General features: G+C 34.2%; 1 protein-coding gene across 2 annotated transcripts in view; it reads right to left on the bottom strand.

Moving 5' to 3' along the window:
* The window catches only part of ckn (CRK like proto-oncogene, adaptor protein), a 55,359-nt gene that overhangs the window by 38,088 nt on the left and 2,511 nt on the right, over positions 1-14,760 (bottom strand). Inside the window, exon 2 of one of the 2 annotated variants that reach the window (XM_069109885.1) lies at positions 12,105-12,221. The exons of the other annotated variant lie outside the window; for it this stretch is intronic. The gene's annotated coding sequence lies outside the window, so the exon portion shown is untranslated. The remainder of the gene's footprint in view (positions 1-12,104; positions 12,222-14,760) is intronic. 2 annotated transcript variants of the gene reach the window in all.

The following is a 14,760-nucleotide window of genomic DNA, read 5'->3' as shown; positions in this document are numbered from 1 at the left end:
GATTGGAGGATTTTCGAGCCGAAATTATGGGAATTCGAAAGCTTGTATATCTGTGGCGGCACTCAACAGCAAATACCACCACTCGACACTAACTAGCGTTGGACGACGGCAGAGCAGTGGTTAGCGCCTTAGGTTACCAATAATTTGTCACATAAAAAGAAACAATAATTTATCACATAAACAGAAAAATAGGAACCAAAACTATACTCTACGAAGAAAACTTAAACGGACAAACTGCAGACACTAGGTGGAGATACAACATGGCCCTCCCTCTGAAAGACACTAAAGACAAACACAAAGAAATATTGGTGGATTCCAAATCCATAATAAAACAAGAGAGCAAACCAGTAAACCGACAGAACACAACTCTGACACCGTATAACACAGGTGTAATTGCAAATATCTGTAACTATTGTAAATAAACCTATTTGACATCCCCCTCCCCCGCCCCCTCCCTATTATCCCACCTCCCCCCAAAGTCATACAGCGCACAAAATGTAGACTACCGAAGCGTCCTGTTTTGCGACCAAGTTTTCAGGACAAAAAGATCAACCAAAAACAAAATTACATAAAAGCTCCGCTCCCCAGCGGCTTAAATCCAAAGAATAGATTTAAAACACAAAAAATGTAAAACGCCGACACATAATATAGTATGGCTACGTCGTACCGTCGCGTATCGGTACTTTTGCCTAACACATCTTATTGAAATTCGTAGTTTATTGTGAATACCCAATATGTATTAAAAATTGTATCTTGGGTTAAATAAACATCATTAAAAAAAAGAAAAAAACAATAGTGCAGTGGTTAGCGCCTTAGATTACGAACGTTCGGGACCCGGGTTCGAATCCCGGCGACCGGAGTTCCCGATTTTTCTTCCACGCATCTAAATTAGAAGAAAAACAAGCAGTACCCCAGCAGCTACAATCACCACGAACAACACCCTCGCCTTCATATCGTTTGAATATAAAAAGGACAATGAGAATAATATTGCAAAACTATTGTACAAAAAAGATATATTGGATATCTTATATTGTACTTAATATTATAACTCTATATTCACGAAACTTGTATGAAAAATAGAGTATAGCGTTAATTGACTATAATTTCTATTTCTTCGTTTACGATTTAAGTAGAAGGAATATTTGAAGAAGATCGAAGAAGCCTTGAGAGATAAATATCCTTGCAAATATAATTTATCTCTTCAAACATTGAACAGACATCGTGGATTACGGAGAAAAAAAGAAATAAAACCATTTAAATACACGCTTTAAATAGACGCAATAATGTATTAAATACAGAAAATTATAGTATAACTATAATAACGCAAGATATTAATGCTGTCAACTACGACACTACGCAAAATAGATAAACGCATGGAAATTAAACTCTGATAAACTTTGATGGGAAAAAACGCTATGTGTATCCTGCCGAGAAATTACCATCTAATTACAATTTAAATTCAGTCTAAGCCTTCCGATGTACAAGTTGGTTCCAATGAGATCCTCCTCCCTTTCTACTCGGTTTAACGTAAAATTAGTTTTACACAAAAAAATGTCAATTCTACCGCGACTTGCGTTTAACGCAAAGCGTTCTAGAGTGACTCTAAATGAATTGCGATAACCGAGAGATGAAATACGCCTGCACTGGATAACAGAAGCCTAAGAGAATGAAAAGATGGACCCTCGTTAGGAGAAGGAGAGATTAGGATGGTAACAACACAGTAGGAGAAGAACAGGGAAGACGACGCTACTTGGGCTCATTATCTTAAAATCAGTCCTAAAAGGTGGAAGAAAAGTGAGAGGAAAAATACACGGACACCGACAAATGATTACAGTCAAGTTAAAGAGCTACCGAGGCAACAGGCCGAGATAAGAATCTTAATCGAAAGAAGATAAGACGTCGGGGGGATTCTCTACTCAGGAGAATGGAATTTCACGATATTATACTCCGTATTGAAGATATATACCTGTAAATCACGGCGAACAGTTATTAGTTTCGAACACGATGTTCATTGAGGTAGGTTGTTAATCCGATTTAAGTAGAAGGACGACGGTATAATTGAATTTCCTTTATGGACGCGGATAATTATCGTATTAACGGTAACCAATGCTTCGTAACTAGAATTTTAACATCTTATTAATCGATATTTGTAATAATATTATTCGTTGTAAATAAACGAAGCAGCCTCCGTGCTCGCCTTCCAAAAGTCGTTTGTAAGACGACGTAGTTACCGTACGTTGGAATTCCTCGACTTTTAGAATTCAAGAATGTGCAAATGACAAAGCAAGAAAGATGAAAAGGAGCGAAGAACGAGGGTGGGGGGGGAGGAGGCGAGAGGGGAAAAAAAAGGAAAGAAGAGAAGTCATAATGATCTTGCGTGTATCCTTCGATTCATTCTTATTGCGTTATTTACTTGAAAAACAGGAAATACCTCTAATATCCTTTTTCAAGGCATTAATCATACGGATCGAAGAATAAATCGTATATCGTACTAAAAGTTTATACTTCGATTTTCCAACATTCGTGCGAACATGTAACAATAATATTTGCCCACCATTTACTATTCTAATACTATCTATAGAAATTCAATATTCTGTAATATGATACAATTGGATGGATGGAATATATCAAGAGGCTAGAGAATTTCTTTCTTCTCTCAACGTGTTTATTTAGCAATTTCGATTTGTTGCTATAATTTTATTATCTTTCCTAATAGGCTCGAGCAAGCGTAAAACATCGCAACTTCTGTAGATGTATTCGATGTAATATAACGTTCGTATCGCGCTTTCATTGTAAAGGAAAAAAGAAAAAGAAAGGAAAAACCTTAAGATGAACGCGGAATTGTATAGGAGCACGTGACACTATATTCAATTGACCTAAATAGTACAATGAATATAAGTGGACTGTGTTGTCTTACGCGTGGCGCTGTTTGCCGTTGTCTCGCTAAGAAACTTGAATTGAGTTTCATTTTTTTTTTTTCTTTTTTTTGTTTCATAGTTACGTACAGAAAAAGAGATATCTAATATCTCATGCACGCTTAATGCACGAAACTGGAGGAGTACTAACTTTTATGAAAGATAACTAGACTTTTTATCTGAACGATAAACCCGCATCGTAGTTTACTACGTTAAATGATATTTGTATATTTTGCGTCATGACTCTAGTCAAGAATTACTCGATTCCCAGCCATTTGTCTATTGTAATACGTGTTACGTGTTAACACGGTTCAATGCTGGCTCTATTCACTGAAATTTCACCAGATAACTCGCTAAATTTTTTGCGATCATTCTTCCAGTGTATTTTATCGTACAGGATGGTCCACTTCGTCTTATCAATTAACTGGAACGTCTTGATATTATTTTAAATTATTTCAAATATGTTTAATATTATAAAATGTTAAATATAGATAATATTAAAAAATGTTTCACGTGTTAAAAAAATGTATACGAGTCGAATGTTTTCGTGGGGGACATAATTTAACATGATTAGTGTTTCCGTATGTGAACGCGCAGAGGACACGTGAAGGTCGTTAGGCGTAGAGCGATGTTTTTGTAAGTGGGATCACACGTTTTTTAATACGCTATCTTATACATTCTTATCTTGTTACATTCTCTACAAGAAGGTATTAAGCTATTTATGTCAAAAAATTATTAGCTCGGCAGATATTCTGGACTTATATTATTTTAACAAATGTCAACCTATTTTACTTTAGCAGAATTTCACTAATTTGTTAAATTTAAAGTATAGAAGGACAAGGAGAGACGCGAGGCGATATTCTCGTGTTTTGCCTTTGGTTTTCATTCGTTAAATTTCAAAAATTAAGATTAAAGTACATTTAAGTAAATATATATTTAAGTAAAGTAGATTTTCGATAGAAATAGGTTAATACTTTTTTACAGAGAAAATTGCATTAAAAAAAATATCGGTGACCTTCGTATGTGCTCTACTTGTTCTCCCACGAAAAGACTGATCATGCCAAATGATGTGCCTCTCGATACTGCTTAACTTGTACACGAAACACTTTTTATGTTATCAAAAACGAGCGAGATATTCCTGGTGATAAATTGAAGTGGACCACCTTGTATAATTTGGTATATATACCAAAATATATATAATATGTATATAACGAAATTTCCTTTGGTACACAATCTGAATATTTGTACATGTAGAAAAACCAAGGTATAAGAGTTAAAAAGAAGTTTATCTTGCATTTTACATACAATTTACGATACTATGTGGAGTATAAAGAAAGCAAATAGCACCGATGCACAATAAACTGTACATTAGATAGAGGTGTAGAAAAAATGATAAAATCGTTCCTGTTATCTGCTAGTGGAAACTAGATGATAGTATCCTCTATCATATAAAGTCTTGTCGGTGAATTTTTCAACGTTAAAAGAAGAAGGAAAAAAAAAGGAAAAGAAAAGAAACAGATTCTGCCGCGTGTTTCAGATAAATTGACTTGTAACATTTTATGCGATTTGTGATCATCTCTTTTGGAATTTTCTTCGTAGACAATAACAGTACGAGGTTAACGCGTTTAAAAGATAAATCAATGTTTAAAGCAGCCTTAAGGATGCAACATGACTGAAAGGCAAGCGCAGAAGAAGATAAAATCCAATCTCATGACTGGATCGAGTAATTTGCATAAGATATCAGGATGGACGTTCATCCAGATACATCCTGTCAAGGACGGACGTGAACGGGTTGAACTGAACGGCAATTACGATCGATAAATTTCTTTTTTGTTACGTGCAAGCTATACCTGTATTCAAATCGCGAATCTTAAAAATATGTAATATATGTAATATATATGTAATATTTTTCATTGAAAATCTTTTATAATTTTTTGTTTTCAATGAGATATCTTATCGAAGAATGGAGCATGATACGAGCATTCACTTTAAATTCTGAATAGAACGTCATGTTTTATCATGTTTTATCATGTTTTATCTTGATAAGTAATTTATGTTCTTCGTTTCTTGTTGAACGAAGAACTGCAATTGACAATGAATGAACCACAAATAGCGAAAGAACATAATTAAGCGATTAAATCGCGCGCTTTTTGACATGACAAAAGCCTAAACGAGGATAAGGAAAATTGTATACGCAGGGAAAAAGTGATAATTAATAGTAATTAGTAGTAGTAGTTAGTGCGATAGAATTAGTATACCAATAAGTTAACACAGACATAACGATATAATTAATATTGACAATTAGCATAATTTTCTAGATAATCTATCGATCGTCTAGACGAAATATTTTATATAAATTGGGAAATATTAAAACGGGGAAACATGTTAAAGAACGTAAATGGAAGAAAAATTTCTTTCTACAGAAATACGATTAAAGGAAGAAGGTATTGTACATGTAAACAAAGAATAAGAAAAACAAATGTAATACTTTTTGTAACACTTGAAAACGTAGTAATCGAGATTGAAGAAAGGCAAGCTTTGTGAAGTGACTGGGTTATTGACGTACGAGTTTGAATGCGACAAGTGCAGGAAAGAACACGAGACGGGAGAGCGAAAAACAAGCGGTAAAGAGAGGAGACGGAATTGCATGGGGATATAATGAGTAGCAGGGAAGAACCACGAGCTTAAAAAAGCTTAAGTAAGAATGTTAAGAGAAATAGGCTGCATCCAAACAGAAATTTTACTTTATTCTTGCGTGAAATTTTTGTTTAAAAATATAAGCATCGTAAAATATATTTGCCTCGCTAATTTAATCAAATTCAATACAAATTTACCTTTAATTATTTATTATTTTATTTCTTTTATTTTTATTTATTTATTTAATATAAAATACCTATCTAAATGGGAATTTAATTCAAACTGATTTTCCAATTTCAGTTTTAGTAATCCTCTGATTTAATTTTGAAGTAAAACAATAATTTTAATGCTTTTTTTTCCACATACCTTTATGTTGCGTAATGTTACTGAAAGCTTAAAGATAATTTTTACTCGTACGTAATTAATTATATAATGAAGTATCCGAGAAGTATTTTTTAAGACAACAATTCAAGGCTAAACGAAATGTCAAGCTGCCGCAAGTTTTTTCGTCTCTGCCAGACTTCCGCTTCTCTGGCCACTGACGTCTTATTCTTTCATTCTTAATAGCAATTGACATGTTGTAAATTTAACACGAGTCAATGGACCTTAACAGATACGCATCTCGCCAGCTCATGTTGGTAAGTACTTAGTCTGCAACGTTTCACGTTATAGCTTACGAATCATACGTAATGAGACGATCAGACCAATTATGTTATTACTTCCCCGATTCTATTTTATACGATTGATTTTATGAAGCAGACAAAAAATCGGAATATGTACATTACGTAATTGAAGTTTCCAAATTTAATAATTAACGAACGATTTGATTTTAATGTTGTACAGACAATAATTATTTTAAAACGTTGTTACTTGCATATTTTAGTCGATAGTATTACAAATGACTTGGGACGCAATATTACGACGTTCCACGTAACGAACGCTTCGATAAAGATTTTTATAAAGAAATTCATATTTGTCACGAAAGATTCCTTTTTCAATCATTGAAATTTTTGCTAGGTAATACACACAAAGAATCAATTTAAAAAATGGAACTATTTTCCACCAAATTATACAACAGTTACAAGTTAGCCAACAGTTAGAATATTTGTCTAGGCGAAAGTAAACAGATTTAGGAATAATTGATTAAGACGCTACGACCACTTTGTCTACTGCAACGACCTTGACTAACCTTGAGTAACCGTGGTCATTGAACTCATTTCAATAACGCGAAAGAACTTATTATTCCGTGAGAAAGAAGTAATTTAAAAATTACCTTTACGAAGTCTAGGAATAAAAATAACCAAATTCTACCAACGTATACGCCTTTCAAAAATCGTTAAACGAACTTAACTTGTACAATTGCTTAATACCAAGAAATATTTTCAAAGATATTTGTATAATTTGGTATACTGTAACTAATCTAAAAATATACATATATACATAAATATCTGTATATTAAATACACAGATGGATAAATAGAAAATATAGAAAAGAAAAAAGTGATTTTAGCAAAATATTCTATGCAGGTGTTGCTCGATAAGGCTGTGGACGAGAGCAAGGTCTAGAGGGCTTGCAGTGTTGCCACGCTTCCCAACCGGCTTTCGTGTAAACAAGACATATTGCGGCAACATTGTGCCACGTTTCGGGTAACGTGGCATCATCTCGTGTTACCTGGTGTTTCGAACCCATAGAACCTTTAGACTGAAAAAATCCGCGAAAGCAATCATGCTGCAAATAACTGCGGTCCTTTACTGTCATTTCATATGCTAGAGTGTCGACGCTTCGAACATACTAAATGTTCCACTTGTTTGAGCGTTAACTATTTGTACGATGTAAAATATTTTTGGAGGTTAGACGATTTTATAAATTTTACAATCTGTTAAACATTCTAGAAATGCAGATATCAATTTTACGTATCTATCACTCTTGCTTGTATCGCTTTCTGATAACTGTATTCAATGAATTATAGGTTATGATACGTTATATATAGGCTGGGAATTTCTATGCATTTATGGTAAATTTAAAGATGCAGGAATGCATGGAACATCCATAACATGGAAAAATATATAAAATCTTCCAAATACAGCACCCGTTATAATATCTAATAAGCGAAACAAATTTCTCTCTCTACTCTTTTAGTTACCTTTATGAAAATATAAATTTACATAAGTATCTGCAGTCTAATTACATGTAATATTTTATATATAACAAAAAAGGGAGAAAAGATGTTATATTACAACTTTCTAATAAAGCTTCGAGCAACTTACGCGATATACCTTTCTCATTTACGAGATAACCTCGCACAATTTTGTTCGAAAGAAGTAAAGTCACTTATATGATGTCATTAAAAGAATAAAGCAAACTGTCACGATGTTAGAATCACCCAGCTAAAAAGAATTGAGAAATTTTGCCGATTCCTTTCTGAAACACGAACGAGTAAAAAGTGTTTCAACTTCCGCTGCATGTTATTAAATCCCAGGTAGCGTTTAGTGAGAAGCGTTACGCATACACGCTTCAAATGACAGATAAATCGTGTAGATACAAACTATATACACGGTGTCGCAAGTTTTTACTGCAAAATACTTGTCATTAATATATATTGCGTGTATGAGTATATAAATAAGAATAAGAGAAAAAGTCATATAAATGTGGGCCTGTAAATCCTTTATGAGGAAATTATAACAAAAATACGAAATAACCAACTGGTTCCTCGTTCGCGCAATGGTCGACCGAACATTAACCTCAATGATGGACAGGTCGAGAACCGATTCTTTGCTCCTCAAAGAATATCACGCTACCGAATTTTTACACGTAGGGAATTTTGATGGAAAAAAATTTATTAATCAAGGATTAATATAAGAAAGTCCGTGACGCATTGCTTGAAATTAAAGAAAATGAACAAGCAATTCTTAAATGTAATATAACCAATTTCTCACGAATGTTAATTCATAACGTGAAAATAGTGTTCGTACATTAAATAATATTTTGACATGGATATAGAGTAAATATCCCTAGTCTGTTTCTACGCTTTATCTAACAAAAACACCGGCTCGTTGTTATTCCACATTTTTGTTAGAAACTTTTAATAGAACATTTCTAAACCTATACGTATACACTTTTTTCTCATTCTGACAGAATCTGCTAATTTATATCGTTCTACGGAAAATACCTGGGACACCCTATATCGTTGGTAGTACAGGTTCGAATACATTTCACATAATTTATTCTTGCACTGACCTTAATAATTCCTCGCGTGTTGAAACCACGCATTACTTCCACTTTCATGCTTTTAAATATATTTAACATACGAACGCTAAAAATATTCTCATTTTTATTGTAAAAGAATGTTCTACATAGTTTTATCTCTTATAGCCTTACGTAAAAAGGAAATAGCGCGGGTTAACAAAGAACAGTAGACGCTAATGGATTCATATTGTTCAATGACACGGATAGTATTCGTCTTTGTACAATCCGATACACAATGGAATGTGATACACCTTTCGTTCAATGCACATCCTTTATCCAGTGTCAGCATTCGAACCATGTAGTTGTATACAGAGTGTCCCAGAATTGACGGTACACCGCGACTAAAAAGAAATCGAAGAAGAGGAAAAGAAAAAAATTATGTTTCCTTTCTTCGACGCCTCGTTTTGTAGAAAATGCAATCTGAAAACTGATCGAATATCGGTTCTATTAGGGAACTATCGATGAAGAACGTGTCCAATGTGGCTATCGACCAAGTGCCGATGACATCTATTGTGTATTTCAAAGTCGATTTTCTCGAGAACGAAACTTTAAACGAGAAAACTTTACTCTACATTTTTGTCGCTTATCTTTGTTGCTAAAACAGTCTTTCGTCCAGTTGCATTGGGTTGGCAACTAAGTGATTGCGGATTTTGTCATTAGGTGGTATTGACAAAATCCGCAATCACTTAGTTGCCAATCCAATACGATTCTTACTTTATTTAGAGTCAAGCAAATATATGTGCGTGTAGTAGCTAAACTTTTAAACTCGATTCTCTCGAAAACGAAGCGTCAAAGCAAAGGAATCTGTTTTCTTTCCTCTTTGGTTTATTTTTGCACGCACAGTAACTTTCCGCTTAAGTGTACCACACATTCTGCAACATTATATCACCAATGGTACTAAAGTTATACTAATTATATAAGGAGAATCCATCCACCAACTTTGTCCATTGAAAGAAGCATCTTGAAGCTGGATTTCGTAGGTTTTAAGTTATCGAACAAATTTCATCACCGCTTCATTCAATTTCGGAGTTGCGTGTCAATCGAACCGGAAGCAACCGTTCTCACTTTCACTGGTTTTAAAAGGACGAGGCCTGAATTTCGCGCTGCCTACCCGTTCTTTTCATGTTCCGTATAAAATGTTTAACTACTTAACATAACTCGTAATTTGTTCTTTCGCCATTACCTCACAATACCTCGACGACACGTTTCAATCGTCGCTTCGTTTCATAATTTCAATTTATGTTTCGCATCTTACGGGATAAATCGCGACCGATCGCCTTTATCGCGTAAAATGCAAAATGCAAATTGCAAACGAACTCGATGATACCAGTTTAACGATAAACGCATCTAACGAACAACAAATTTCACAATTATATTCTAAAAAAAAAAAAAAAAGAAAAACGAGCGAAACGAGCAAACCTAAAGACATCAAACGCTAAAAATGTACGGGGTGCAGATGAATTCTGTGCACTGAGAGCATTAAAAGAAAACAATACATCGTTGCATCGCTATCGATTAATCAACGTCTTAACATCAAGTGAAACAGCGAGACCATTCAAAAATGAAAAGTAACTGAAATCAAATAACACTTTCTATTAAATACGAAAGTGTATACGTACGATGTAAAGGATCTACGAATTTTTACATTTAATAATATACAAGTGCCTGGTGAAGAAACTTAAACTCGGTGATTACGGTCTAAAAATTCCGCATTCCTCTATATGTTCCTTCGCATTCTCTGGCTTGCATCGATTATGAGGCGTGGTCGCTTCAAAGCAGTGCTATCAAACTTCGATCTTAAGAATAACGGAAACTGCGCAAATTCCCAATACATATATATATATATATATGTGTGTGTGTATATATACATATACAGGGTGGTTGGTAACTGGTGGTACAAGCCGAAAGGGGGTGATTCTAGGCGAAAAAAGAAGTCGAAAATATAGAATAAAAATTTTTCGTCTGAGGCTTTGTTTTCGAGAAAATCGACTTTGAATTTTCGCTCGGTACGCGTGCGCTTTATCGCGTCTCGTTGTAACGAATCTCACTGTAGATCGTATCCCGATGAAAAAATTGAAAAAAAAAAATTTTTTTTTATTTTTTATTCTATATTTTCGACTTCTTTTTTCGCGTAGAATCACCCCCTTTTCGCTTGTACCACCAATTACCAACCATCCTGTATATACATACGTATACACAATAACGCGGAAAAGTTTCTGGTCAGATTTAGATTTTTCACTTATATGCCAGAAGCGATATTTAAAAAATCTTGAAAGATTGACATTGGGTACAAGTAAAAGAAAACACTGTCGTACAATCGTATAACGTTAATTAATTCCGTTGTATCCTTCGGCACATTTTCGACCGAATCGTATTATTTCGGCGATAGAAAATTTCTAAGTTTGCGGAAGATACGAGAGAATTGTTATTGATCTTTCGTTTGAACCGAAGACTACAGGGAAGCGAGGTTACTAGAGCTGTTCCTTTGTTCGATTCTACGGCGAAATATGTTTTCATAATGTTAAAACTTTATACGTACGTTCCACTTCTACGAAACTTCGTTAATCGAGTCTTTGAAATTAACACGCTCTTTCTGTTCTTTGTTGGCTGCTATTAAAAAAGCATATACTTCGCTGTCGTAGTTAAAATAAAAAGGGCAATAAAAATCTACTTATCATGTTCTTTCCCTGTGATCTTCAATTGTATTTAAAACATTGAACGTCATTTGAAGGTATTCTTCTGCAGTTGAAAGCAAAGCAAAGTAGGAACGTAAAAGGTTCGAGGACCGTAGCAGAGTTGAAAGTCTTTAAAATATCGCTTTCACGATATAAAGTGAAAAATCCATCTGACCGGAAATTTCTACACACTACGATATATATTATGTAAATATTACGATATTATATCAATATTATATATATATATATATATACATGAAAGAAGATAAACGTAGAATATAAAACTGTTATACGATATCATAACCGATGTAACGCGTTTAAAGTGAAAGTGAGATAAAAAAAAGAAAAAAAAAAGAAAGAAAGAATGCCAATTGTAAGACATTACAACGCTCGGATAACTATTTTGACATGTATCTCGTTATCTGAACGAGTAGGTTACAAAAAATACTTCCCACAAGCAACCGTGTTAAAGATGGAATATTAAAAAAAAAAAAGAAAGAAAGAGAGAAAGAAAAAAAAAAGATAAAAAAAAATCTGTCTGCAAGAAGAAAGCACCTGCGCTGCCTAAAATGGAGAGACGCGAGAGATGTGTTTGATGCTGTTAGCATGCCACACAGCTTCTACAACTTACGTTGTTGTGCGGTCACAAGAAGAGCCAGTTACAAAGAGACAAAACCAGACGTCGTTCTTGATTACAACATTCACAAAGCAGGGATGAACAGATCAGATCAGGTGACTGCTTATTATCCTGAAATAGTGGAAAACATTGTTCTTTCACCTATATATAATTAACGCTACAAAAACGACTTGGCATTATAGAAGAGAAACTAGGAATATCTCGAAGGCACTCGTTCGATTGACTTGGATCGTGTCGAGTAAAGATATTTATGCAACTTTAACCCTTTCGTTAATGAAACACGCGCGCGTACATCAACGCAATTATTCATTGGCGGAGAGAACGTCTCTTCTGTTGTTCGTAAACCAGTGAGAACGTAGAAACAAAGAAGAAAGCTAGAGTTTCAACGAATTTACGAATATACACATATATTCGTAACTGTTTTCTTTCTAAAGCAAAACGTTCCACAACCTTGGTCCTTGGTTCAAATTACACCGTAGGTTCCTCCTCAGTTTCACGAAGTTTCGTCGTAAGATCGCGATGGAGTTACAAGTTGATCGTATAATAGAAGTTTTCACAGCGTTGAAAGAAACTTACCTGCGTGCGCGTGTACCAAGAACCTTCTCAATCTGAAAGTTGCCATAACGAAAGGGTTAAGGCCTACCATACGATACAAATGAAATAGTAGATGCTTCTTAGGAAAAAGATTATCGAAAGAAGTTCAATCGCCACTCGTATTTATAATAATTTGCTGACAAGCATCGGCGTAAATGCGGATGGATAGCCCATCGGAAAAAATTCGACGCTGATGTTTGCTACTGCAAACGTACCTGCTTCGTCGTACACGCAGATATCGTACATATGCCACCTATGCCTGAATAAATTGAGCATATACTTTCTTCCTCTATGTGCGAATTCGACTTTCGAACGAGGTGCTTCTATCTCGTGTATTACACTTAAATACACGCTAACGTCTAAATGTACACTACGTTACTGTAACTTTCATCCGTGAATCAATCTTCGAACGTTCACTTTATACATAGCACTTTATACAGCCTATACCTGTATGCGTATACCTGTGTACTTTCATCTCGAGAATGATAACGTTTTAATAACTACATAATTGCGGAAATTGAACTTTGAATAATTTTCAGTGAGGACGACGTAAAGTGTTTTTAATAATTTATAATATAAGACCGGTTAGAAATATTTCAACGAGAATTTAAAATGAAATATTTCAACAGAAGGGGTATAAGGGGGGAGGGGGGAGAAAAAAAAAGAGACTTTCATGAATAATTCACGGTCTTCAAAGAAGACCAAGAAGTGCAAGCTGTAAGGAAAATAAAGGACTGGTTTTACTTTTTTAAATGTATGAATACGACACGTAGCGCATTATATACATAAGCTATTCGGTCCAAATCGAGTTTTATGAAGCACGTAGCGTCTATAATACGGTTCTATAATATTTAGTTTTCCAATCAAACATCGTGCTAACTCTGATGAAACTCTTGTAAATAATCGTTGCAGGAAATGATAAAGGAAAATATATCCTAAGAGTTGAAGGGTTAGCGACTCGACTTCTTATACGGTAACTTAATATATATTTCTTTTCTTTTTCTTTTTTCTTTGCTTAATGTGCTCTTGCATGCGAGAGAGAAAAAGTGCGCTTCTCGAACAGGATGTCACTGTAACCTACTTTTAGTTAAAACATAAGAAGAGTTAAAGGATGTATTTTCGAAGCACGAAATAAGTTCAATAACTTGACCATTTTCGCAATTTTACATTCGGCGCATGTTGTTTAACATTTTATTTATAAGATAACGTCCCTTCACTCGGAGTGCAGCAAAGAAATATATTTTAGTAGAAGGAATATTTATTATGTAAAAAAACGTTTGAAATACACGATTTTTCCCGTCCTCGAATAAATTTTGTAAATTCGCCAAATATATCAACAAATGTTCACACACACACAAAAAAAAAAAAAAAAGAAAGAACATCATAAAAAAAAGAAAAAGAAAGTACAGCCATCGATGAAATAATTAAATTAGAGTGCATCTTTACAACAATGATGGGAATGATACAGAAATACTCTATGTACAATTTATATACAATCTATATACAATTTATGTACAGTTTATCGAGTAAATAATCGAATATATTATAAAAATAACACGAAGAATTGTATCAAACTATATCGAATTGACCTTATACAGGATCCTAGCGTCGAAGCACGAGTTTCTATAAAATCTTGTTATTTTCTCATTATTAATTTCGCTGCCATAAAATTTTCCAATTAATCTGATCGGTTCGTCTGGTATCCGGAGAATGGAAATTAACTACTCCTCCAGACGCGAACATCTCTTCAAACTTACAAATTTCCCATTTCCTACTGCGTTACATAGTTCCTATTTTCTTATAAACAAATTACATCCTTCACGAAAACCAAAACTGACCCGATTTAAAATCGATTTGTCATCGTTAATCAATTCCATAATTATACAAATTTTCAGTCAAAACGAATAACCCGGTTACGAACTTCATTTACACGATTAACAAATTACTTATTTGCTTATATCGGCAGATCTGGATATTCCGAAAGTGACATTCGACAGCGTGGATGGAAAAAGTCTGATAAACGCAGTCCCACGTTTCTTTCCATCTTTCTTTGCTT

Source organism: Bombus flavifrons, chromosome 3, assembly GCF_040668555.2.
Source record: "Bombus flavifrons isolate JBK064 chromosome 3, iyBomFlav1_principal, whole genome shotgun sequence".
Taxonomy (NCBI): domain Eukaryota; kingdom Metazoa; phylum Arthropoda; class Insecta; order Hymenoptera; family Apidae; genus Bombus; species Bombus flavifrons.
Note: the sequence above shows the minus strand (reverse complement) of the source record. Positions and strands in the feature narration are given on the sequence as shown.